General features: G+C 34.2%; 1 protein-coding gene and 1 pseudogene across 4 annotated transcripts in view; one reads left to right on the forward strand and one right to left on the reverse strand.

Annotated features, from left to right (window-relative positions):
- Positions 1-1,612: 1,612 nt before the first annotated feature.
- LOC141519324 (HIG1 domain family member 1A, mitochondrial pseudogene) lies at positions 1,613-1,894 on the reverse strand (annotated as a pseudogene).
- A 16,623-nt stretch (positions 1,895-18,517) lies between these two features.
- The window catches only part of TIFAB (TIFA inhibitor), a 112,514-nt gene continuing 105,953 nt past the window's right edge, over positions 18,518-25,078 (forward strand). For all 4 annotated transcript variants that reach the window (XM_074213511.1, XM_074213512.1, XM_074213513.1 and 1 more), the window contains exon 1: positions 18,518-18,709. The gene's annotated coding sequence lies outside the window, so the exon portion shown is untranslated. The remainder of the gene's footprint in view (positions 18,710-25,078) is intronic.

Consider the following 25,078-nt stretch of genomic DNA (forward strand, 5'->3'; position numbering starts at 1 on the left):
CTGTAAACTATCATCACCTGGTGTCCTTGAGCACAAGAGTCTTATTTTACTAAGTGCCACAGGAGTGGGAGTGGATTAAGGGACTGGGAAGGATATTTAAGCACTGGTATTTGGTTCAATAAACTGAGACTTTGGAGACCTTGGTGTATAGGGAGAAACTTGTCTTTCTTGTCTCCTGCCCTTCCAATATTTGCCTGGGAAAGATTGAGAGAGTCTAGAAAAGCAACTCAAAAGCATAGTTCTTAGACAATCCCCAATTAATTATCTTTAGGAAGAGTATAAACCAATCATAGCAAATAGGCTTGGAGATCACAATTGTATCAAATGCTAAATTATAAAAATTCAAAACACAACATTTTATTATCTTAAGGCACAATCTTTATTTTTAGTTTTGTAAGGCAATGGGGTTAAGTGGTTTGCCCAAGGCCACACAGCTAGGTACTTATTAAGTATCTGAGGCCGGATTTGAACTCAGGTACTCCTGACTCCATGGCTGGTGTTCTATCCATTGCACCACCTAGCTGCCCCCAAGGCACAATCCTTAAAAGTTCAGGGTGCATTCTAGGAAATCTCAATACATTTTATATGTTTTTCAGTTACTTAGTCAATTTAAGTGATATTTTTTACCATATTATTTTTCACTGCAGTGAGTTTGACATTGGAAGTTTCTACTGATTTGTAAATTTTTTTTTATTATCTTTTCCACGTTAATATTTTTCTTTTTTTAACCCTCTTTTAATCCTGATTTGAATTCTCCCATGATTTTTATTTTGTTTTGCTTTGTTTTCTTTAAGTTCTTTTTTAATTCGATTTTGTGGGTTTTAAAAAAATTCAGTTTAAATTCCTGCTTAATTTCTTTAAGCATGTCATAGAAAAATTCTATTTCAGAAAGACTCCAGAGGCATCCTGGTATAATGAAGCACTAGACTTTCAATCAGGAAGACCTGTGTTTGAATCTTGCCAATGATACTTACTACAAGTGTGACTTTGGACAAGTAGCTTAACTTTTCTGGACCTCAGTTTCTTAATATGTAAAATAAAGAGGTGGGACTTAATAAAATCCTTTCTAGCTCTTAATCTATCATCTATGATTCATTTCTATAGGATTTCAAATATATGGGCTTTACTTTATCAACTTTACCATGAAAATGCATAAAACTATAAACACATTGATTCTGATAGGGGACATTTCCTAGACATATTTAACCAATATAAAATAATCACCCCAACAAGAAAATTAAGAGCTCAGAATTATGTTAGTCAAGAAACCCTTGGCCCCCTTGGCCAATTGAAGAAAAATTCCAGCCAAGGGCAACACTGGTATAGAGTACAAGCTCATTTATGAGTTTTTCACCCAAGTAAGTTTCAATGACCAGTTCTTTTGTATTAACTCAGCTCCCCAAATTAACTTTTGGATACCAATCAGTATACCTTGAATCATCTGGGAAACTAAAGCTTCCTTGAAAAAAAAATCCAATCTTAAATATCATGAATATGTCTGATATGTGCTGTTTTTTATAATGTGTACCTCTAGATGATTTTTTTAAAACATAACCTCAATGTGAGGTATCTAGCTCTATAAAACATCAGCACGAAGACAGCATCTTTCCTCTTAAGTTTTGGATTTTGCCCAGTATTCCCAGTACATGGAGTACAACATACCAACAGTCATTGCTCCTACTACAAAGCCTTGGGCTCCCACACGCATATGAATCAGGTGGACAGATATTTTAGTATTCCCTCTGCTCTTCAGTCTGTATAATCCATATGCAACAATAGCTGCAAAGCCTGCTCTTCCTATTGGGACAAATGGTGCCTCTTTGGCTTTTCAGGCAAATTTTGATCCCAAAGTCTCATCATAAGAGGAAGGGGAAACATCACTGTCCGTTGACATGGTAGCTGGTTGGAAAAGCTTTCAGAGCAGGATGGAGAGAAAACACCTCACCCAGGCAGCACAGGCAGGCGAGGGCTTCTGCTTCACCACCAACCTTGTCAGCGACTGAAAGAAATGTTCTTAACTATTAATTTTGGCATTGTATTAAAATATAGGGCAGTAAATTATCAAAGAATGACTATTTCCATTTTTTTCAGTACCTTTTTGGGTCTAGGATCATCCCCAGAAATGTTTAAGAAGTTGAAATCTGAGCTTTCTTTCTAAGGAATTATAGAATCAGATAATGTGAGAACTAAAAGGGACAAATCTGCTTGTTTTATGGGTAGGGCAATAGTGACAAGAATAAAACAACAAAAACTTGGTCACACTGCAGCCTGTTTACAAAACCTAGGATAGACCTAGGTTACCCAGATCTGAGCCAAGTGTGTTTATTTCCTGATACAATGTACAACTATGCCTTTCTCACAGTGTGAAGTTAAATCAACACTTGATCAGATCTTTTTATCATATCTGTGCTCTGCCTCAAACAACTATGTGACCTTGGGCAAGTCCCTTTCCCCCTTTGGATCTCAGTTTATTTATCTATGATATGAGGAGGTTGGACTGGGTGACCTTTAAGAACCTGCTAGGTCTAAATCTATGATCCTATAATCCTACTTAAAGGCTGGTGGGGGAAAGGGCTGGGTGGGAGCTCCAGAACTATGAGAAGGCAACAGCTGTAAAATTCAGGTCACTGACTCCTGGCACCAGTGACCTCTTGCTGTTACCTTTGTTTACTCCAAGAGTAGCCTGGAATCTGAGCACTGAGGAAGGATGCAGAAATTGTTGCCTTGGGGAAGAGAAAATCTTTAACATCTAACCATAGATCTGAAAGGGAAATAATAGGATTTTGTGGGATTCACATTGATCTCCATATGAGAGCAGCCTCTGTTTGCCTTTGCTGCTTTTTCAGCCCCAAGCCTGGGCTGTCCTTTCTGAACTAATTATTATCACAGGGCTTATCCATAGGAAAAAGTAACTTACTCTTTAGCTTTTGGCTGAATGTTTTCAGTCACCAAGGGGATAGCAGCTAAATTCTTGGTCATAAGAATTACACCATTACAAACATATTAACTAATCATACTATTGACTCTAAACTCTATTTTTTATACTTGCAAAAATGTTTTATTTCTGCCCCAAAAGTACAATGAATTCACTAAAACAGTGTTTCTCGGATTGTACTGTAAGAAATCCTGAAATGTCTCCAGTTTTTCTTAGTAAGTCTTATATCACTTGTTAATAGGCAATAAAAATAATTATTTTAGAGGATTTTTTACCACACTCCCAAAATTTTGCTTAAATTGAAGGGTTTTACTACTGTAGAAAACCACCTACCTATAATATTAAATACATTATAAAATTAGAGCTAGACATTGTTTTTATATATTTGTCCATTCCTCTCATTTTAGAGATCATAGATTTAAAACTGAATAGGACCTTAGACTCTTTTGCCCACGTTATAAAAGGAACAGAGGTAAGAATTGAACTCATTCCCCTTAATTCTAAATGTGGTCGCCTTTCCACTAAGTTCCATGGCTTCTCATGGAAAGAGAGATTAGTTACCTGACTGAAATTATTCTTTCTATAGCTTATTCATTCACTCATTTATCTGTCTCTGTCTCTCTCTCTCTCTGAAATCAGAATAAATAACTTGCCTGGGGTCACATAGCTAGTAAGTATCTGTGGCTGAATTTAAACTCAGGTTTTCCTGACTCAGGACAAGTGCTCTCTCTAATAAGTTTAAATAATTTTTATCAATATCTTTTATTTCTAAATATTCCTTTCCCTCCAGATATAACTTCCCCTCTCTGCTCCATAAAGATTCATCACTTATAACAAAGACAAAAAGCAAAAGAGAGGGGAAAAAACACCCCAGTAAAATCAACCAAGACATGGACTGTCACTCAGTATAGCACAATTAAACTTCTTTTGTTTATCAAAACTTGTTTAATGAAACTTTGTTTAAAGAAACTTCTTTTGTGTATCAAAAACTAGTTACTGTGCTAATTCACTTCTATATATTATATACCTAATTTGTTACACCAATCAACCTCACTAATTCTTCAACAATACCAAACTATTTGGATGATTAGGGTTTAATAATTTGAGATCTAGTATAGCTAAGCCTTTCCCTCAAATTTTCCCCTTAAAATTTCTTCACATATTTGACTTTTTGACGCAAACAGGGTTAAATGAGTTGCTCAGGATCTCACAGATAGTAAGTGTCTGAGGTAAGATCTGAACTCATGAAGATGAGTCTTCTTGACTCCAGACTAGCATATGAATTTAGTTATTTTTTCTAGCTCTAAAAAGTAACCTTTCATAGTTTGACTGATATGGCACTGAATAAGTAAATGGTAGTATTATCATATTTATTACATTGACTTGGTCTATCAAGTAACAATTAATATTTCTCAGATTAACTGAGATTTAGTTGCATTTGTAGAAAGAATATTTGTAGTTGCATTTATATTGTTCCTGTTTGTGTCTTGGCAAGTAGACTTCAAAATATATTCTACTTCATCTAGTTATTTTAAATGGAAATTCTTTTTCTATTCTTCCTGCTGAAGCTTGTTGGTAATATTAAAACAAACCTGATAATTCCAGTAGTTGTATTTTATATTTTGAAATTTTGCTGAAGTTGTTAATTTTTTCAACTACTTTTTTTATGTGACTCTGGTGTTCTATAAAAAAAAAATCATCATATCAACTTCAGAAAGTGATTATTTTGTTTCCTCTTTGCCTATGCTTATTTTTTCAATTCCTTTTTCTTATCTTATTGCCACAGCTAATTCCTGTACTATATTGAATAATAAGGTTGATTATGAGGCAAGTGGGTAGAGTTCTAGGCCTAGAATCAAGAAAACTCATCTTCATGAGTTCAGATCTTACCTCAGACACTTACTTTCTGTGAGATCCTGAGCAACTCACTTAAGCCTGTTTGCCTCAATTCTTCATCAATAAAATTTGCTAGAGAAGGAAATGACAAACCACTCCAGTCTCTGACAGCAAAATGCCAAATGGAGTTACAAAGAGTCAGATGTGGCTGAAATGACTGAAAAACAACAAAAATGGTAAAAGTGGACATCATTGTGTTATTTTAGATCTTACTGGAAAGGTCTCTTTGTTGTTCATTTAGGGCCTCTAGTTTATCTCTATTACTGATAATTCTGGTTCTTAGTTTCACATAAATATTCTGTGTCATATTAAAAAATAAGACTGTGACTTTTTCTTTGACTTCTCCATCAGGATTTAGTCTGATACATTTTCTGTTTGGAGAAATTTGGGGGAATAACTTGGTATACTGCTTCCTTCTACTCGGCCATCAAGGCTCCAAGCCTCACAATCATAATTTATAGTATGAATGGGATGAAATTACCCATAAAATGAAGAAAGTAACTCAACAGATTAAAAAGCAGAATTTAATCATATGTTGTTTTAAGAAACATACTTGAAAAATAAAGATTCACACAGAATTAAAATAAGGGACCAAAATAAAATTTATTATGGCTCAACTGAATTAAAAAAAAAAGCAAGGGTAGTAATCATGAATTCAGACAAAGCTACCAAAAAAATTCAATTAAGAAAGATATACGAGTACCTGAGAGGTATTGAATGGTATAGCAACTAAATACTTAAAGGAAAAACTTAAATTGTATTAAAACAATAAGGCTATGAGAGGTGTATCTCAATGCATCTCTTTCAAATTTAGATTATATATCAAATAAAAAATAAACAGGCCCACAAGAAAGAAGCTAAGGTATTGGACAGAAAATTGGAAAAGTTAGAATAACAGAGTTCTAGTGATTATTGAACCTGGAAGAAGGGATTAGGATCATATTTAGTTATGTAGAGCATCTTTGCAAATATATAAAGAAGCATAAAAAAAACCTTATAAACACGTATAGAAAGATTTTCAGGTATTTGTGACAAAAGACCAGAACTGAATGGAAATTTTATCATATAAGATTCAATAGAAATACATGAAGGTAAACATTAAAGTCAATTATAAGAGACTTCAAAAGATCAAACTGTTTCTTACATAGGAAGATGTTATCTGTAACTCTTAAAATGTTATCATTATTTCAGTAGTTCAAAAGTCCATACATAGAAGGCTTGGGGTTGAGTTGAGCATGAAGCAATAAAATAAATAAAAAATAAAAAAAGTAAAACTGGTAGGGAGAAGTAAAATGGAGCAATTATCTTAATGTGCCATGGATTTAAGAACTGTTGCAATGAAGGTATGATGGAATGGAAGGCTGGTTGTACTATTCTCAATCTTATTCTCAACCTAATTGGGTTAAAGAGGGAATAATGTATATATATCTAGAAGGAAATAAAAGTCTTTATACTAATATACTAATATATACTAATATACTAATATAATATAGGAGGGTGAAGGAGGCAGGATATGAGAAGGACTTTAGAAGGATGGGTAAATTAAGGAATAGGAGGGTAAGGGGAGAAAATGAGGGAGGAATTCTTCAAAGGAAATAGTGAATCAGGGAGACAACAAATTAGGAAGGTAGTAGTTAGAAGGAAATTGGGCATTCATTTGAGGAGAAGTAGAGGAAAAAGAAAGGGGAGAGAAGGATAAACAGTGAAGGGAAATTGCATGGAGGGAAAAACACAAATAATAATTATAACTTTGGATGTGAATGAGGTGAACTCAACCATAAAATCAAAATGGATAGTAAAATGGATAAAAAACCAGAATCTGACAATATGTAGTTTACAGGAAATACATTTAAAAATGAGAGCTTACACATAGAGTAAAAATAAAGGGCTGGAATAGAATTTATTATGCTTCAGTTAATAAAAAAAAGCAGGTGTAGCATTCATGATCTCAGACAAAATTAAAGCTAAAATAAATTAAATTAGAAGCAATAAACAGGGAAACTACATTATGATAAAAGGCAACCAGCAATAATAAACCTATTTGCATCAAATGCTATAGTATCTAAATTTTTAAAAGAAAAACTAAATTAATTACAGGAGGAAATAGATAACAAACTATACACTGGGAAACTTCAACCTTCCATTCTCAGAACTACATAAACCTATCTTATAAATAAGAAAGAAGTTTAGGAGATAAATAGAAAAGATGGTTATCAGGAGAGAATTGAATAGGAATAGAAAGAAACATTACTTTTTCTCATTGGTACATGGGAATTTTACAAAAATTGACCCTATAAAAACTTTATAGTTAAATGCAGAAAAAACAGACATATTAATGCATCCTTTCTAGATCACAATGCAATAGAATTATATTCAAGAAGGGACCAGGGGGCAGCTAGGTGGCGCAGTGGATAAAGCACCAGCCCTGGAGTCAGGAGTACCTGGATTCAAATCTGGTCTCAGACACTTAATAATTATCTAGCTGTGTGGCCTTGGGCAAGCCACTTAACCCCATTTGCCTTGCAAAAACCTAAAAAAAAAGGACCAGGAAAAAGTCTAAATAACTTAATGTTTTTTAATTAATATTTTGTTTGTTTTCCAATTACATACAATAGCAGTTTCTACCAATCATTTTCTGTCAGGTTTTTGAATTCCTCCACCCTCCCTTCCCTCCCCCATAACCCCACAGAAGGCAGTCTGATAATCTTTACATTGTTTCCATGATTGAAATTGAATGTGTTGGGAGAGAAATCATATCCTTGAGGAGAAAATGAAATATTAGAGACAACAAAATTATGTAGTACATAAGACACTTTTTAAAAAAAAATTGAAGGTAATTGACGTTGGTCTTTGTTTTAACTCCACAGTTCTTTCTCTGGGTACAGATGGTATTCTGTGTCACAGGTGTTCTAAAATTTTCCCTAATTATTGCAGTGATGGAATGAGCAAGTCCAATAAGACTGATGATCACCCCCATGTTGCCTTTGGGGTGTACAATGTTCTTCTGGTTCTGCTCATCTCACTCAGCATCAGTTCATACAAATCTTTCCAGGTTTCTCTGAATTCCCATCCCTCTTGGTTTCTATTAGAATGATAATAGTTGGTCCATAACATACATATACCACAATTTGTTCAGCCATTCCCCACTTGATGGACATTCACTTATTGCCAATTCTTTGCTACCACAAACAGGGCTGCTATGAATACTCTTGTACAAGTGATGTTTTTACCTTTTTTTACATGATCTCTTCAGGATATAGGCCCAGTAGTAGTGCTGGATCAAAGGGTATACACATTTTTATTGCCTTTTGTGCATAATTCCAGATTGCTCTCCAGAAAAGTTGGATGAGTTCACAGCTCCACCAACAATGTATTAGTGTCCCGGATTTCCCACATCCCTTCCAACACTGAACATTTTTTGGTCATATTGGCCAATCTGATAGGTGTGAGATAATACCTCAAAGCTGTTTTAATTTGCATTTCTCTACTCAGGAATGATTTAGAGCAATTTTTCATTTGAATATGGATAACTTTGATTTCCTCATCTGTAAATTGCCTTTGCATATCCTTTGACCATTTGTCAATTGGGGAATGACTTGTCTATTTTTTTTAAATTTGACTCAGTTCTATTTATATTTTAGAAATGAGTCCTTTGTCAGAAACACTAGTTGTAAAAATTGTTTCCCAATTTACTATATTTCTTTTGATCTTTGTTGCAGTGGTTTTGTTTGTGCAAAAGGTTTTTTAATCAAAATTATCTATTTTGTTTTTAATGATGTTCTCCATCTCTTCCTTGGTCATAAATTGTTTCCTTTTCCATAGATCTGACAAGTAAACTATTCCTTGATCTGCTAGATTGCTAATATTGTCTTTTATGTCTAAATCCTGTACCCATTTTGATCTTATCTTGGTATAGGGTGTGAGATGATGGTCTCATCCAAGTTTCTGCCATACCAACTTCCAATTTTCCCAACAGTTTTTATTTAAGAGAGAGTTCTTATTTCAGAAGCTGGACTGTTTGGGTTTATCAAACAGCAGATTACTATAATCATTTCTTGCTGTCTCTTTTGCACCTAATCTATTCCACTGATCTACCACTCTATTTCTTAGTCAATATCAGGCAGTTTTGATGACTACAGTTATAGTAAAATTTTACATCAGGTAAGGCTAAGCCTCTGAATTTTTTTATTAAATCCCTGGATGTTCTTGACTTTTTGCTTCTCCATATGAATTTAGTTACAATTTCTTCTAGCTCATTAAAATAATTTTTTGGAAGTTCAATTGGTAAGGCACTAAATAACTAGATTAATTTAGGCAGAATTGTCATTTTTATTATATTAGCTCAGTCTATCCATGAGTACTTGATATTTACCCAGTTATTTAAACCTGATTTTATTTGTGTGAAGAGTGTTTTATAGTAGTTTTCATAGCATTTCTGAGTCTGCCTTGGCAGGCAGACTCGCAAGTATTTTATATTGTCTGAAGTTACTTTAAATGGAACTTCTCTTTCTAGTTCTTGCTGTTCTATTTTGCTATTACTATATAGAAATGTTGAAGATTTATGAAGGTTTACTTTATATCTTGCAACTCTGCTAAAGTTCCTAATTGTTTCTCATAGGTTTTTAGATGATTTTTTAGTATTCTCTAGGTATACCATCATGTCATCTGCAAAGAGTGAAAGTTTTGTTTCTTTCTTCCCAATTCTAATTCCTTCAATTTCTTTTTCTTCTCTTATTGCTGAAGTCAACATTTCTAATACAATATTGAATAGTAGTGGTGATAACAGGCATCCTTTAAACAATTTAATCTTAAAGACTGAGTGGGTTGAAGAACAAATCATGGAAACAATCAATAATTGCATGAGAATAATGAGACAACAAACCAAATCTCATGGGATGGAGCAAAAGTAGTGGAAGAAAATTTATATCTCTAAATGCTTATGTTAATAAAGTAGAGAAAGAATAGACCAATAAATTGGGTATACAATTAAAAAAATGCCAGCAAAAGAACAAACTAAAAAGTCCCAATTAAATAACAAATTGGAATTCCTAAAAATAAGAGGAGAGATTAATAAAAACCATTGAGTTAATAAATAAAGCTAGGAGTTTGTTTTATTGGAAAATACAATAAAATAGACAAAGAGTTGGTTAAAATGATTTTTTAAAAAAGGAATAAGTCCAAATCACTAGTATCAAAAATGAAAAAAATGAATATACCATTTTGTTTTAGTTTTTACAAGGCAGTAGGATTAAGTGACTTGACCAGGGTCACACAGCTAAGTAATTATCATGTTTCTGAAACCGGATTTGAACTCTAGTCCCCCTAACTCCAGGACTGGTGCTCTATCCACTGCACCACCCAGCTGCCCTGAATCAAACCATTAATGAAGATGAAATCAAAGTAATTATTAGAACTTATTTTGCTTAATTATATGACAAGAAATTTAACAATTTAAGCAAAATGGAAGAATACTTACAAAAGTATAAACTGCCTAGATTAACAGAAGAGGAGATAGACTATCTAAATAAACATTTAAGGAAAAAGAAATTGATCAGACCATAAATAAACTTCCTAAGGGAAAAAAAGCATCAGGATTAGTTTAATTTACAGGTAAATTCCACCAAATATATAAAGGTATACAAATTCTAACAAAAACAACAACAAAAACCTCAACATAAACTTCAAAAACCCTATTTAAGCACCAAAATAGAAACTCTGCAAATCAAAGAAGATATTTATAAAATTGAAAGTTAAAGACTCCATTGAATTAATAATAGAAGCTTTGGGGTTTTTTAAAGAAAGAAAATAAACCATTAGCTAATTTTGTCAAAAATAGAAAGAGGAAAGCTAAATTACTAGTATCAAAAATAAAAAAAAGTTCAGAACAAATGAAAAAGGAATAAAATATCATTACAAAATATTTTATCCAATTTTATACCAATAAAATCTGCAATTTAAATGAATAAGATCAATATTTACCAAAGTAGAAAATACAAGAAATAGAGAAATTAACCAATCTAGTCATAAAATGCTCTCAAAGAGAAATGTCCCCAGTATCAGTGGATTTATGGATTTATAATAAAATTCTGTCAAGCATCCAAAGAACAATTAATTTAAAACTTTTACAAATAATTAGTTAAATAGTAAAACAAGGAATCTTACCAAATTCCTTCTTTGATACAAATATCTTTGATATCTAAATCAGAGAGAAGGACAATTAGGTGATGACGTTGATAAAGTATTGGGCTTTGGAATTAGGAAGGTATCTTCCTGAGTTTAAATTTAGCCTTAGAGGCTAACTAATTGTATGTCCTTGGGCAAGTCACTTAACCCTGTTTGTTTCAGTTCCTTTTCTGTAAAATGAATTAAAGAAGAAAATGGCAAATCACTCCAGTATCTTTATCAAGAAAAGTCCCTATGAGGTCATGTAAAGTCAAACATAATCGAAACCTATGAACAACAACAAAAAACCAGAGAGAACCAAAAGAAAGAACTACAGATCAGTAACTCTAATCAATATTCATGCAAAAAAATTAAATAAAATGTTAGTACAAAGACTATAATAAAGCATCACAAATATCATATACTATGGTCTTATTGGATTCATACCAGGAATATGTTATTTTCATAATAGGAAAACCATAAATATAATTCATATTAATTATATTAATAAACAAGATAAAAATCATGATAGAATTATGTGAATATATGTAAAAAACCTTTGACATAATACAATAACAATTTTTATTAAAAACTAGTAGAAAACATAGGAAGCAATGGCTAGAGCACCGACCCAGGGGTCAGGAGAACTAGAGTTCAAATCTGACTTTAGACAATACTTACTTAGTTGTGTGACCCTGGGTAAGTCACTTAACCCCATTACCTTGCAAAAACTAAAAAAAAAAGAAAAGAAAAGAAAAGAAAAAGAAAAGCTGGTAGGAAAAAATAGAGGCAGAAATTTAAAATAACTAAAGATATAAAATACAGGCATATCTTGTTTTATTGTACTTTGCTTTATTGGGCCTCACAGATATTGTGGTTTCTATAAATTAAAAATTTATGGCAACCCTGCATTGAGTAAATCTATCTGATTTTTTCCAACAACATGTACTCATATCATATCTCTTTATCATATTTTGGTATTCCTCATACTATTTCAACTTTTTCATTATTATTATTATATCTGTCATAATAGTCTATGACAAATGATTTTTTGGTGTTATTACTGTAATTGTTTTGGGGCACCACAATCTGCACCCAACTAAGATAGAAAACATTAAACGTTTGGTGTGTTCTCATTCCTTCAATGGGCTGTTCCCCTCCCTTTCCTCAGGCCTTCCTATTCTGTGAGACACAATATTATTAAAATTAGGTCAATTGATAATCCTGCAGTGGCCTCTAAGTATTCAAATGAAAAAAGAATCAATTGATGCAACAAACTTCATTGTTATCTTCTTCTGAAAAATTGCCCAGGCACCTTACTCTACAACTGCCACTCTGCTCAGTCAACTCTCTACTAGCAAAAAAGATTATGATTCACCAAAGACTAAGATGATGATTAAGCATTTTTTTAGCAGTAAGATATTTTTAATTAAGATATGTATTTTTTTAGACTTAATACTATTGCACACTTAATAGACTGTATAGTGCACTAGGAAATAAAATTCATGAGACTTGCTTTAGTGCAATATGTGCTTTATTGAGGTAATATGGAACTGAACCCATAAGGAGATATGCCTGTACTCAAGAGTCTGATAAAAAAAGGAAGTATATGAATACAACTATAAAACACTATTTTAGGAAATAAGGATAGACCTAAATATTTGGAGAAATATTAATTGATCATGTGTTGACCAAATCAATATAATTTTAAAGCTATTACATTAATTTATTTATTTAATCGATTAAGCTACCAAAAGATAATTTTATAGACTTAGCAAAAATAATAAAATGAATGTGAAGAAATTTTAAGGTAAAAAATATCAAGTGAAATAATGGGGAGGGAAGAAAATGGAAAGGAAGAAGACCTAGAAGGTACCAGATCTTGAACTCTATTATAATGCAGTAATCATCAAAACAATATGATACTATTAAAAAAAAACCCAAAGAGGACAATGAGTAAAACAGATTAGGTACACAATATTCTTAAACAAATGAACTGGGGGCAGCTAGATGGCCCAGTGGATAAAGCAACAGCCCTGGAGTCAGGAGTACCTGGGTTCAAATCCAACCTCAGACACTTAATAATTACCTAGCTGTGTAGCCTTGGGCAAGCAACTTAACCCCATTTGCCTTGCAAAAACCTAAAAAAAAAAATTAACCAAAGAGCCTGATCTCTGCTACTGTGATGGGCTAATAATTTGACAAAAACTACTGGGAAATTAGACAGCAATTTGACAGTAATTAGCTTTAGACCAACAATTCTCAACTTCCAAGATAAGTTCCAAATGGATATTTGATCTATATATAAAAGATCATATAATAAATAATTAGAGGAGCAAGCAAGAAATTACTTTTCAGATCTATGGATGGAGAAGAGTATATAACTAACACAGAATAGAAATCACCACAAAAGATAAATCGGGCATTTTTTACATAAAATTATAAAGTTTTGCATAAACAAATCTTATAAGCTAAGAATAGAGGCAAAAATTAATTGGGAAAAATTTCTCCCATATTAGGAATAATAGAAAGTTTCTCCAGTAGATATCTAATTTTCAAGATATACGAAGAATTGATTCAGGGGGCAGCTAGGTGGCGCAGTGGATAGAGCACCGGTCCTGGAGTCAGGAGTACCTGAGTTCAAATCTGACCTCAGACACTTAATAATGTGTCCATGTGGCCTTGGGCAAGCCACTTAACCCCATTGCCGTGCAAAAACCTAAAAAAAAAAAAGAATGATAAGAGCCATTTGTAATTTCATAAATGGTCTAAGTATATGAACAAATTCTCAAGGGAAGAATTCTAAGCTAATAATAGCCATGCATATAAATGCTCCAAAAATCACTTACAATTAGATGGATGCAAACTAAAACAAGTCTGAGGTTCTACCTCATGCTAATCAATTTGGTGAAGATAATGACAAATATTAGAAAGGCTTTTTGGAAAAACAAGTTTGCTGATGCATTGCTGGTAAAGGCTAAATTGATTCAGCCATTGTGGAAAGTAATTTGGAGCAATAAATATCCTTTGTTCCATCAATATCATTACTACTCCATAGAGACCAATGAAAGAGGTAAGAGTTCTACATTCACAAAACTATTTATAGCAATTCTTTTTTATAGAGGACAAGAAGATTTGGAAACTATGAGGGTTAGGAGAGGAACTTATCAGTTGTACAATAGTTGAACAAATTATGGATATAAACGTCATGGAAGATTATTGTGCTGTAAGAAACAAATGGCTTCAAAGAAACATAGTAAGATTTGTAAGTAGAATGAAGTGAGCAGAACCAGGGAAATAATTTACATTATAGCAACAACATTGTAAAAATGAACAGCTGTGTAACTGATCAATGAAATGATCAACTCCTCTCCATACCATGGATTGGATCATGCCATTACCCACATATATTCTATATCCAAATTCATGAACTCTGAAAAATTTTTATTTGTCATAAACTTTTATCATTCTATCTTTCTCTCTGCTTTACAATCACTAACCCTGTTCTTCATCCTCATTGTGTCCTTTAGCGTCTTCATCTCTTTCTTCTTGCCCAGGTCATTATTCATACAGAGCTTATACTCTGTTCCTTTCCCTGTCTTAACCTTTAGGTTAACCGTTTCATCTCTGTGATTCTAAGTTGCATAACAGGTATAAGATATACATTGGTAAAGAGATTTTCTTCATCAGGAATACTAGATTCCAATAAAAGTATAAGTCCAAATATCCAGTCTATAATGTGCTTTGGGTTGGTCGGTCCCTACAGTTGGCTGATCTGCTCATGTAGTAATAATATTTTTCCTTCATTTTCATAGAAGACCATGATGTTAGTAAATTTATGCCATGAGAAGTATGTAAATTAGATTTGAGTGAGGAGGGTGCTGTGCTAAGTCACCAGCCTTATTTTCTCCATCAGAGTAATCTGGGTCCAGTGGTCAGGGTTAAGAGACTTGCCCAAGATCACACAGCTAGTAAGTGGAAAGTGTCTAAGGCTGGATTCAAACTCCCATCCTCCTGAATCCAGGGCCAGTGCTCTATCCACTTCACCACCTAACAGTCCCTTCTGTTGATATATCTTTAATAGGTACTAAGAGCCGATAATTAATTTGGTTCAAAATTTCGTAGAAAAAGGAAAGCAGTCTGGACCTTTGAGAAATTTTGTGGTGCTTTTTTTTTTACAAGGCAATGGTGCTAAGTGGCTTGCCCAAGGTCACACAACACAACTAGGTAATTATTAAGTGTCTGAGGCTGGATTTGAACTCAGGTACTCCTGACTCCAGGGCCGGTGCTCTATCCACTGTGCCACCTAGCTGCCCCATACCAGTATTCTTTTAATGACATTGTATGATTGTAAGTAATACAATTCCATTCCCTGAATAATTTACATGGTTATTTTCCCAGAGTGTGATGGAGAAGTCCATGGTGGGTTTAAATATACTGCTACATATTCCCATAAAAGTGAGAATGGGGCTTAGATTACATTAAGAGAGAGAGTTTTATGAGTAGGAAAGGAGTTGAACTAGTCATGTAGTCAATGATGGATAGCCAATAGTCAACTTCCATCTTCTACTAGTATCCTTATAATATCAAAAGTTCTATTTGAACATCCCCAGCACATTGGGTGGGTTCCAATTAGAAGGATTTACTGGAAGATATGGACAAAAGTTGCAAGGGATGAGATGGGTGCAAGATGGAAGTACCTACTTCGATGAAATCATAGACCCATTAAATTATCAAAAAAAGATAAAGAAATGTAATCTCCTTTTGGTTCTGCTTTATTCCCTCTGACTCACAAGTCTTTCCATATTTCTTTCAGTTCTTTATATTTACCCTTCCTTTGCATATCCCATTTGCAATATCCATTTACATTTTTATTTTTATTTTATTTTATTTTATTTTATTTTTTGCAAGGCAATGGGGTTAAGTGGCTTGCCCAAGGCCACCCAGCAAGGTAATTACTAAGTGTCTGAGGACGGATTTGAACTCAGGTGGTCCTGACTCCAGGGCCGATGCTCTATCCACTGTGCCACCTAGCTGCCCCCATTTACATTTTTATACCACATTTTACTCTACTATTCTCCCAATTGTTTCCAATTTGTTGCTATTACAAATAGTGCTGCTGATAGGATCTGATGCTGAGTAAAGGGAGCAGAACCAAGAGAACAATATACACATTAACAGCACTGTGAGATGATCAACCTTGATGGTTATGGACAATGCTTTTCCCATCCAGAGGAAGAAAAACAAAACAGAACAAAATCCTTCATAATCTGACGAACATTACATTCACTTTTTTAAAAAAAATCTCTTGTATATTTACTTCCCTTAATCCTAATTCCTCATAATGAAAATGATTAATCTGAAAGCATGATAAACTCAAATGTGCATGTATAATATTAATCTGACAACTGCTGAGGGGAAAGGAGGGTGAAAGGAAATTTTGTTACTTAAAAATATACTGAATGTTGAAAATTTTTCATAACATGCATTTGGAAAAATATCAATAAAAATAGTGCTGCTAAGAATATTGTATATATCTTTAGAAGATAGACCTCCTAGTGGAATAACTGGGTGGAGGATATGAATGATTCGTTTTTTTAAAAAAACCCTCATCATTTAATCCATATTGCTTTCTACAGGTTAGTATTCTTATTTTTTCCTCTTTTTAAAAAAAGTTTTACCTATTTACTTTGTTCTTAGTGATCCTTATATCAATACTACAAAAGAAAAGCTAAGCAAAACAAAGTGCCATACTAATAATGATTGACTTATGAAAGGCCACATTCTTATAGTCTACCACTTCTTCACCAAGAGAAGGGAAATGGATTTTAACATAAATTCTATGGAATCAAAATTTAAAATTTTATGTAATCTGAATTTTGAAGTCTTTCTAATGTTATTCTTGTTTGCAATCTTAAGGTCATTGTGTATAATGTTTTTCACTCCCCCCCAAAAAGTATATGGTTAAGTCTAACAAGTTTGACAATATAGTCATGATTCTGTACTTGTGGAAATGTTAAGTGCTAAGAAGTTGGGAAACAAGTTTTACAGCCAACCTTCTGAAGTTAATATTCTATCTTTCTCTTAACTCTTTCTATATTAATACTTCCTATAGTAATACTTAAGTCTAAACAACCAAATACTAGACTAAAACATTTGCCAGTTCCATATATATAAATGCCTATACCAAAAATATTACACTTGCTCTCATGAACTGGGTTCAAGCTGGTAGTACACTCTTGCCTTACTCTCCATCTGTTTCTCAAATGATAGGGATCCACTTTACTTCTAGGTTTTTGCTACTTCAAAAATGTGATTATAAATATGCCCATATGTACATATATGATCTTTCTGTCATATTCCACTTTAAGAATATTCCAAATTGATTTCCATAAAAGTTGGACCCATTCATAGCTCCAGCAACAGCATATTAATACTTGACTTTTCACAGTCCCTCCAACATTGACTATTTCTAATTTATTAACTTTTAGTGTGTCTGTATTCCAATAATTCTCCTAACATTTCTCTTTTCCATTTTTTACCATCTTTTCCAGTTTTCTCCTCTGTACTAAGAGTGGGTCAACCTGGATGAACCCCAATATATTTTCCTACTAAAAAACTGTAAAACTGACAGAGGGAGAAATCATTGGATTTTGTCAAATACCCTACTAACTAGAGAAATCAGTCACAGAGGTGACCTACCTGGCACATAACCTTATATATAATAGATATCCAATAAAAATTTAAGTGAATGAAGGATTTCTGATTGATGATCACATAGTCTCTACATCATCTCTGCACTTCTGTTTTACTAAGTGGATTCTGTTCCAAGATCAGAAGCTATTGCTACATCAATGATCATGAGAGCATTCCCCAATTCATTCACTTTGTAGAGCAAATACACTTGCAAACCTCTCCCTTGTCAGGAGAGTTCCCAGAAACCCATTAGACTGATGTAAAAATCTTATAACAGTTTCACAGCTACCCTGGCCAAAGTTTATTATAGAGCTAGCAATGTTCCCTGTGTAACTACTGGTACCCATAACAGAGTAGGATGACTATCCCAAAACATTTGGGAATTTTTTTTCCAGAGAAAGGTTCAAGAAGCATCAAGAACCTAATGACAAGTATGTCTGTTTTCAAAAGAGCTAAATTCTCATTTTTAATGATTGACTGCAAGCTTTTAAATTTCTTCATCTTGATTTAGAAGTCCACATGTTACTGTTGATTTTTCCATGACCTGTCATTATTTCTATATACTCTGCTTCCTAATGCCCAGAAATATGCCTTCTTGGAATGTTTCCTTCAAGTCAATATACTAGGTTGTATTACTGTTTTTGTTTTTTTCTTTATTTATAAAGAAAACTTATATAGCTACTTATAAAATGGGCCTTTCAAAACATTTAACTAAATGTTCTTGTTCAACCAGAAGGTAATTATTATTAGACCTATGAGCCCATCTACCCCAATGTTCTCTTCCCTTTCTTACTTTATTTTCATTCTTTCACACAGAAGCACTTGAGTTGGCAGAGAGGGAAGTGTATATGCCTTTAAAAGTTGAGCAGAGGACTTGAGAAGACTTGCCAATCAGTGGTAGCCAAGGGAGGAAGTTGGCTGGACTGAGAAAAGGCTATGTAGCTCAGACCAAAACTCCTCATCTAAGTACTGGGAGCTCCAAACTCCCTTACCTCCCTGGACTGGTCTGCTTCTGCCTAGGTAAGAGTTGCTTTCTGTCTGTCTGTCTCTGGTTTTTGCTTGTTTGTCTATTTTTTTGTTAAATCCAGCAGGCTGGAAAAGATAGGAATAATTAAGGGGTGTTGTGGAGATCAAATGAAATAATTTGCAAAATTTTCAAATAATCATTTCTTACTGTCTAACTTCTCTGTTTCCCTTGATCACAAGATATAATGGAAGGGGGACTTAACTTGTATATAAGAAACATGAAGGACTAGAGTTCTAATCCCATCTGTGACTTTGAAACCTTAGAGTGATATAGAAATGTGAGTTCTTATTACTGAGTCCTTACCTAATTGGAAATCCAAGCTGGACTAATTCATAATTTCAAAGAAACAGGTAGGAACTCCAGACATCATCTAATCCAAGTACTTAGTTTTAAACAGCTTAGATAACTGAGGCCTGAAGAGTTTTAGTGACCAGGAAGGACTGTTAAATTTTTGTTTTCATATTGCCAACAACTAGCACAATGCCTTTCATATAATAAATAGTTCACAAATACCTACTTACTGATTTGCTCAAGGTTACACAAATATACATGTGTATGTACTTCTGCCCACCCAGAAGTATTGAGATTCTCTAAATATGGTCTCTTGGATTCCCTTTTCAGGGTTCAGGAAGCATCTGTTGCCCTTAGCACTGGCTCCCTGGGGCAAGCCCTGCATTTAGAAATGATTTCCTTTTGGAAAAAGAGTTTGGGAGACAAAAAGGAGGCAGTAAGGACCAAGGAAAAGTTCCTGACTGGGGCACTGGCAGAATTCCAAGGGTGGAGAACAGAAAGAGTAGGTAGAAGGAGCAAGGACAAGAGGGAAGCATGAGGAATTTCAGGATAAGCTAAAATTTACAAAGAAATTATTTCATAATAACTCTTGGACTTTTTTCATTTCTTTATTTTTCCAACTACATGTAAGCAGTAGTTTTCAACAATTTTTTACAATTGTTTCTCCCTCCCTCCCTTCCTTTCCTCCTCCTCCTGACAGAAAACAGTGAAATATAGACTCTACATCTTTAACAATATTATAGCTCCATTTTATTCATGTTGTGAAGGAAGAATCACATCCAAATGCAAGAGAAAAAATATTTAGAGAGGAAAAAAAGATATATTTCAACAGACAACTTTTTTAAAAAGTTGAAGATAGTAAACTTTGGTCTGCATTTGAACTCTACGGTTCCTTCTATAAGATGAATGGTATTCTTCTCTATCACAAGTCTTTTAGTATTGTCTTTTATTATTGTACTGCAGAAATGACCAAATCCATCATAGATGATCATCACCCCATGTGGCTGTTAGTGTGCATAATGTTCTTCTGGTTCTGCTCACTTCACTCACTATCCATTTCTTGCAAGTCTTTCTAGGCTATTCTGAAGTCCCATCCTTCATGATTTCTTATAAGACAATAGTGTTCCATCACATACATATACTACAATTTGTTCAGCTATTCCCCAATTGATGAGCATCCCCTCAATTTCCAATTCTTAGACACTATGAAAAGAGTTGCTACAAATATTTTTGTATATGTGGGATTTTTTAACCTTTTTTGTGATCTCTTTGTAATACAAACCTAATAGTGGTATTGCTGGATCAAAAGGTATACATTAATTCCATTCTTTTTGCCTACTCTCTCATATGCTTATTTAATGAATGTCTACGGCATTCATTAAGTGCTTACTATTTGCCAAATACAGACTAGATACATAGACCAAAATGAAACAGTCCTTGTCTTTAAGGAGATTGTGATCTATTATTAAAGACAATATGTACACATAACAGTAAATACATAATCCATGCAGTGACATTACTGAGCATCAGCAAGATAGGGAGAGCAGTAGGAGATAATCTGGTACGAGGCAATTGATGAAGCTTAAAGGAAGCTAAGGATAGGGAAAAGGAGGGAGAACATTTCAGTTTGGAAGACAGCCTTTTTACAAAGTCTTTTTTTCTCAGATATCCTGCTTCTAAATAGTTTTTCCTCTCCAGGTTTTCATGACAATATTCTTTTTTAAGTTTTCTACCTATCTCCTGCTCTTTCTTGGTCCTTTATGTTGAATTATCATCTACATCATAAATTAAAATGAATAACTTCAAGAGTCTCTCCTGGACCTTTTCTTATTACATTCTTTCATTTTTTTGATCTCATTGGTTTCTGCGGGTTAAATTACCATCTTTTTGAAGCTAATTTTCAGATATTTATATCCAATCCCAGTTGCTCTAAGATTCCAGTCCTTTATCACCAACTGTCTAATAGCATATTTTGAAATGGTTGTAGGCATTTCAAACTCAGTTTATCTAAAAACAGAAATCACTAGTTTCCCCCACAAAGCCCTCTTCCAAACTTTACTATTTTTGTTGAGAATACCATCATGTTTCCAGTTAGTCAGACTCAAAAAATCTCAGTTTTACCCTCTTTTTCTTCACTGTTATTCATTCCACATGGTCAATTAATGACTAGATCTTGCTATTTCTACCTCCATATCTTTTGCATCCATCCCTTTCTTGACACTCATATAACTACCTCTATATTTCAATGCCTTCATTAACTCTCACCTAGACAATTGAAATATCTTTCTTTATTCTACTCTTTGCCAAGTCTCTCTCCTCTCTAATCAATTTCCATTTCATCACAAAAAATGATTTTCCTAAAGCTCAAGTGAAACAATATCACTCTACAGTAGTAACTTTCACCATTATAAGACTCCTTGGGTAAGGATGATGATGATGATGATGATGAAGAAAATGCCATATATTCTTAAAGCAATAAAGTTTACAAAGTATTTACTTCATCATACTCTGGTAAGATGGGTTATATAAATATTATTACCCCCATTTAACAGAAGAATAAACTGAAACTCAGAAAAATTAAGTGATTTTCTCTATGTTAAATAGATAAAAAGTATTGGGAATTTATACTTGTTTCCTCTTTCCAAGTCCAGTGTAGTTTTCACTGTACCACATGATTTGATCGAATGATCTAGGAAAATTCAAAATAGCTGAAGTCCTTTTAGCAACTTTTAGGGGAAGACTAGTTTCCAAAATTTGGGGGAAAACCTGACCACTGACTTCTATGTCTGAGTTTAAAGCCAGAGCCCCTTCTCTTTAGGTCTTTGGTTTTGGCACTTTGTGTCTCTAAATCCAAATGTTACTTACTTGAAAATTTCACAGAAGTGAATTGGGTCAAGTGACATTATGGTGGAAAAGCACAGGGATGGGACAAAGGTTTTGTGAGGCACCATCAAGCATCAAGCAGGGGGGAAAAATTCCAACAGCAGTCAAATACTCTGCCAAGCCTGACCCTGTGGATTCAGACAATTCAACTTTGTCAAAGAAGCTGGAATAATGGGGAAGGGGGGGAGGCAAGGAGAAGCCAGGCTTATCTTTCTACCCAGGCCAACTTGCCTCTTGGTCAAACAAAGGTTATGTTCTCCTGTTCCTTTACAGGGGGTTGACTGTTTTTGTGTAAATGAGGAACAAATGGCTATAATGCTGAGCTGAATCTCAAATCATGTAATCCATGTGGGGGTGAGAGAAAGAGGGTGCTGTTTCAGAGGAACACTTTGACAGAGCTGGGGCAGAGAGAAAAGCCTCTGTCTGTGTTAGGGACTAAACACGTGTTATCACGTAATTTTGCTGGTTTTCAAGAACCAGATGAGACCTGTGGTGTAGCTCTTTTTATTACAAGAAGATGCTGTTCTAAGAATTAGATACAATTAGCCAAATAAAAATTAACCCACTTGTACATTGTTTATGGTTTTTTATTATGTACATCAAAAATGTATAAAATATCCATTTATCTATAGTCTACCATTTCTTAATTGCATGGACAAATCCTCATTGTCTTCCTCTGAAAAATAAGTGGGTTGGACAAGAATTTTCTTTCTCTGACATGCTCTGTTTCTTTCATTTGCTGTTGAAGACTTTAAGGATTCTGAAGATCTCAAACCAGTCTGAGTTTGAAGCCAGCATCAGGAAATTTAGACAAATCATAGAATTAAAGAATTTTCAAGAAGTTAGGGTTGTGGCTAGGTAGTTCAACCAATATCTGAAAAAGGAATCTCTACTGTAACATACCTGTCAAATACCCATTCAGCCTGTTTTGGAAGAGTTCGTAGGAGGGGAAGTCAACTGGCTGGATAACTAGCTCATTCTACTTTAGGACAGTCTTAATTATTAGGAATCTTTTCTTGATATCAAGTATAAGTCTATCTCTTCACAATTCTCTCCAATTTCTCCTGGCTCCATTCTTTATGTCAAATAGAACTAGTCAATCAAAAAATACTTAAATGCCAATTACAGTACAGGCACTGTGGAGGGTCCTGAGAGATACAGAAATGAAACATTGCCTGCCCTCAAGAAGATGAGGAGAAACAACATGTAAGGATAGAATCATTTTCAAAATAAATGTAATTTTATGTCTAGAGGGAAAAAGTAGCAGTTAGAGAGACCAGGGAAGGATTCATCTAAGAGGCAACTTTGAAGCTAAGTATTGAAGGAAATAAGGGATTCCAAGAGGTGTAGAGTTGGGTAGGAAATATGTTCCAAATATGGAGGAAGGTAAGACTTTAAGATGGGTGATATTTCAGATGATAAGAATAGTAAGAAGGAGTAATATGTAATAAGTCTGGAAAGATGGTTAGAACTAGCTTGTAAAGACTGACTACCAAACAGCAATGTTGGTATTTGAACCTAGAAGTAATAGAGAGCTATGGATTTTTCATTGAGTAGGGGAGTAAAATAGTTCAACTTGTACTTTGGGAATATCTTTTTGACAGCTATGTGGAGATTGGATTATGAGTCAGGAAGACCAATTAGAAAGTTATTGCAGTAGATTAGTTGAGAAATTATGAGAGCCTGGGGCTGCTAGGTGGTACAGTGGTTAGAGCACTAGCCCTGGAGTCAGGACCACCTAAGTTCAAATCTGGCCTCAGACACTTAATAATTACCTAACGCTGTGGTCTTGGGCAAGCCACTTAACCCCATTGCCTTGCAAAAAAAAAAAAACCAAAAAACTTTTTTTAAAAAAAGAGAAATTATGAGAGCCTGAACTAGGGTGGTGATTGTGTAACTGAAGAAAAGAACTATGAGAAAAAGGATTGTGTATTTTGTATAAGGGCAGTGAAGAGTTAGAAATGACTCAAAGGTTTCAAACCTCTGTGGCTAGAAAGATGATGTTGTCTTCCATACAAATAAGATATTTCTAAAGAGAAGTGGGTTTGGGCTGAGGGGAACAAAATAATGAGTTCAATTTGTATCCTTCCAGTGGTTTGATCCCAGGGTTCCATAGCATGTGAAAGAGCCTTGGGAGATGGAACAGAGATCTTCATTTACACTAATTCCTGGGTAGTGGGGCCAGTGTCTATGTGACATCCAATAGGTTGTCAGTGATGTGGATACATCTAGAAGCATTCTGTAGAGATGATAATTAAACCTCTGAGAGCTGATGAGGACACCAAGAGACTTGAGAAAAAAGAAGGAAAAGGATAGAACTATGAGGAACTACCACAACTGGAGTAAGGCATGATGTACATGATGATCTAGCAAAGGAAAATGAGAAAGAGGATTTAGACAATTTGGAAGATAAACAAAAAGAAATAGTCACAACAACCCAGAGAACAAAGACTATCCAGGAAAATTTGGTCAATAATATCTCCTGCTGCATAGAAGCTTGAGACCTAAGGAAAAGGCTATTGGATTGGGCAATTAATAAATAATTGGTAATTATCTTAGAGTGTGTCATTACCCTTGAGAAATGAAGCCAAATTACAAGGGGTAGCATGTGTAATTCTTTTTTACAAGAGTTTTAGAGACTGGTCAAATGCCATCACTCTCTTAGGTCAGGTTCGACTTTGGGATGAATTAAGAACCTTGTAATTCAATTAAACAATTATAACAATGGTTTGCTTTGTCCTCATATAAAATAGATATACAACAGGGATACAGTGACACTTAGCTCTAACCCTTATGGAAACCCTTCTGTTCAGTAGGGTAGCAGGACAGCATATTCAAATTCAATATGTACCTCAAGAATGGTGACTTTAGTAAACTCACAGGTCTAGACTCAGGTACCCATAAAATTTGAGAAACTCAGATTTCATCTGTTTGAAATTTTTATACCTTGAATGACCAAGAAACCAAGGACCCTTTATCTAATCTGATGATTTCCAAATCTCAAATCACTTGTCTAGTTCCATGACCCCACTACCCAGGAATTAGTGTAAATGCAGATCTTTCTTCCATCTCCCAAGGCTCTTTCACATTCCATGGAACCTTGGGATCAAACTACTGGAAGGGTTTGCCAGGATCCCCATTCCCTAGTGTTTCCCATCTTACTGAATTAGTGGCTGCTAAAGTCTAGT

The sequence above is a fragment of the Macrotis lagotis genome, chromosome 1, assembly GCF_037893015.1.
Source record: "Macrotis lagotis isolate mMagLag1 chromosome 1, bilby.v1.9.chrom.fasta, whole genome shotgun sequence".
Classification (NCBI taxonomy): Eukaryota; Metazoa; Chordata; class Mammalia; order Peramelemorphia; family Peramelidae; genus Macrotis; species Macrotis lagotis.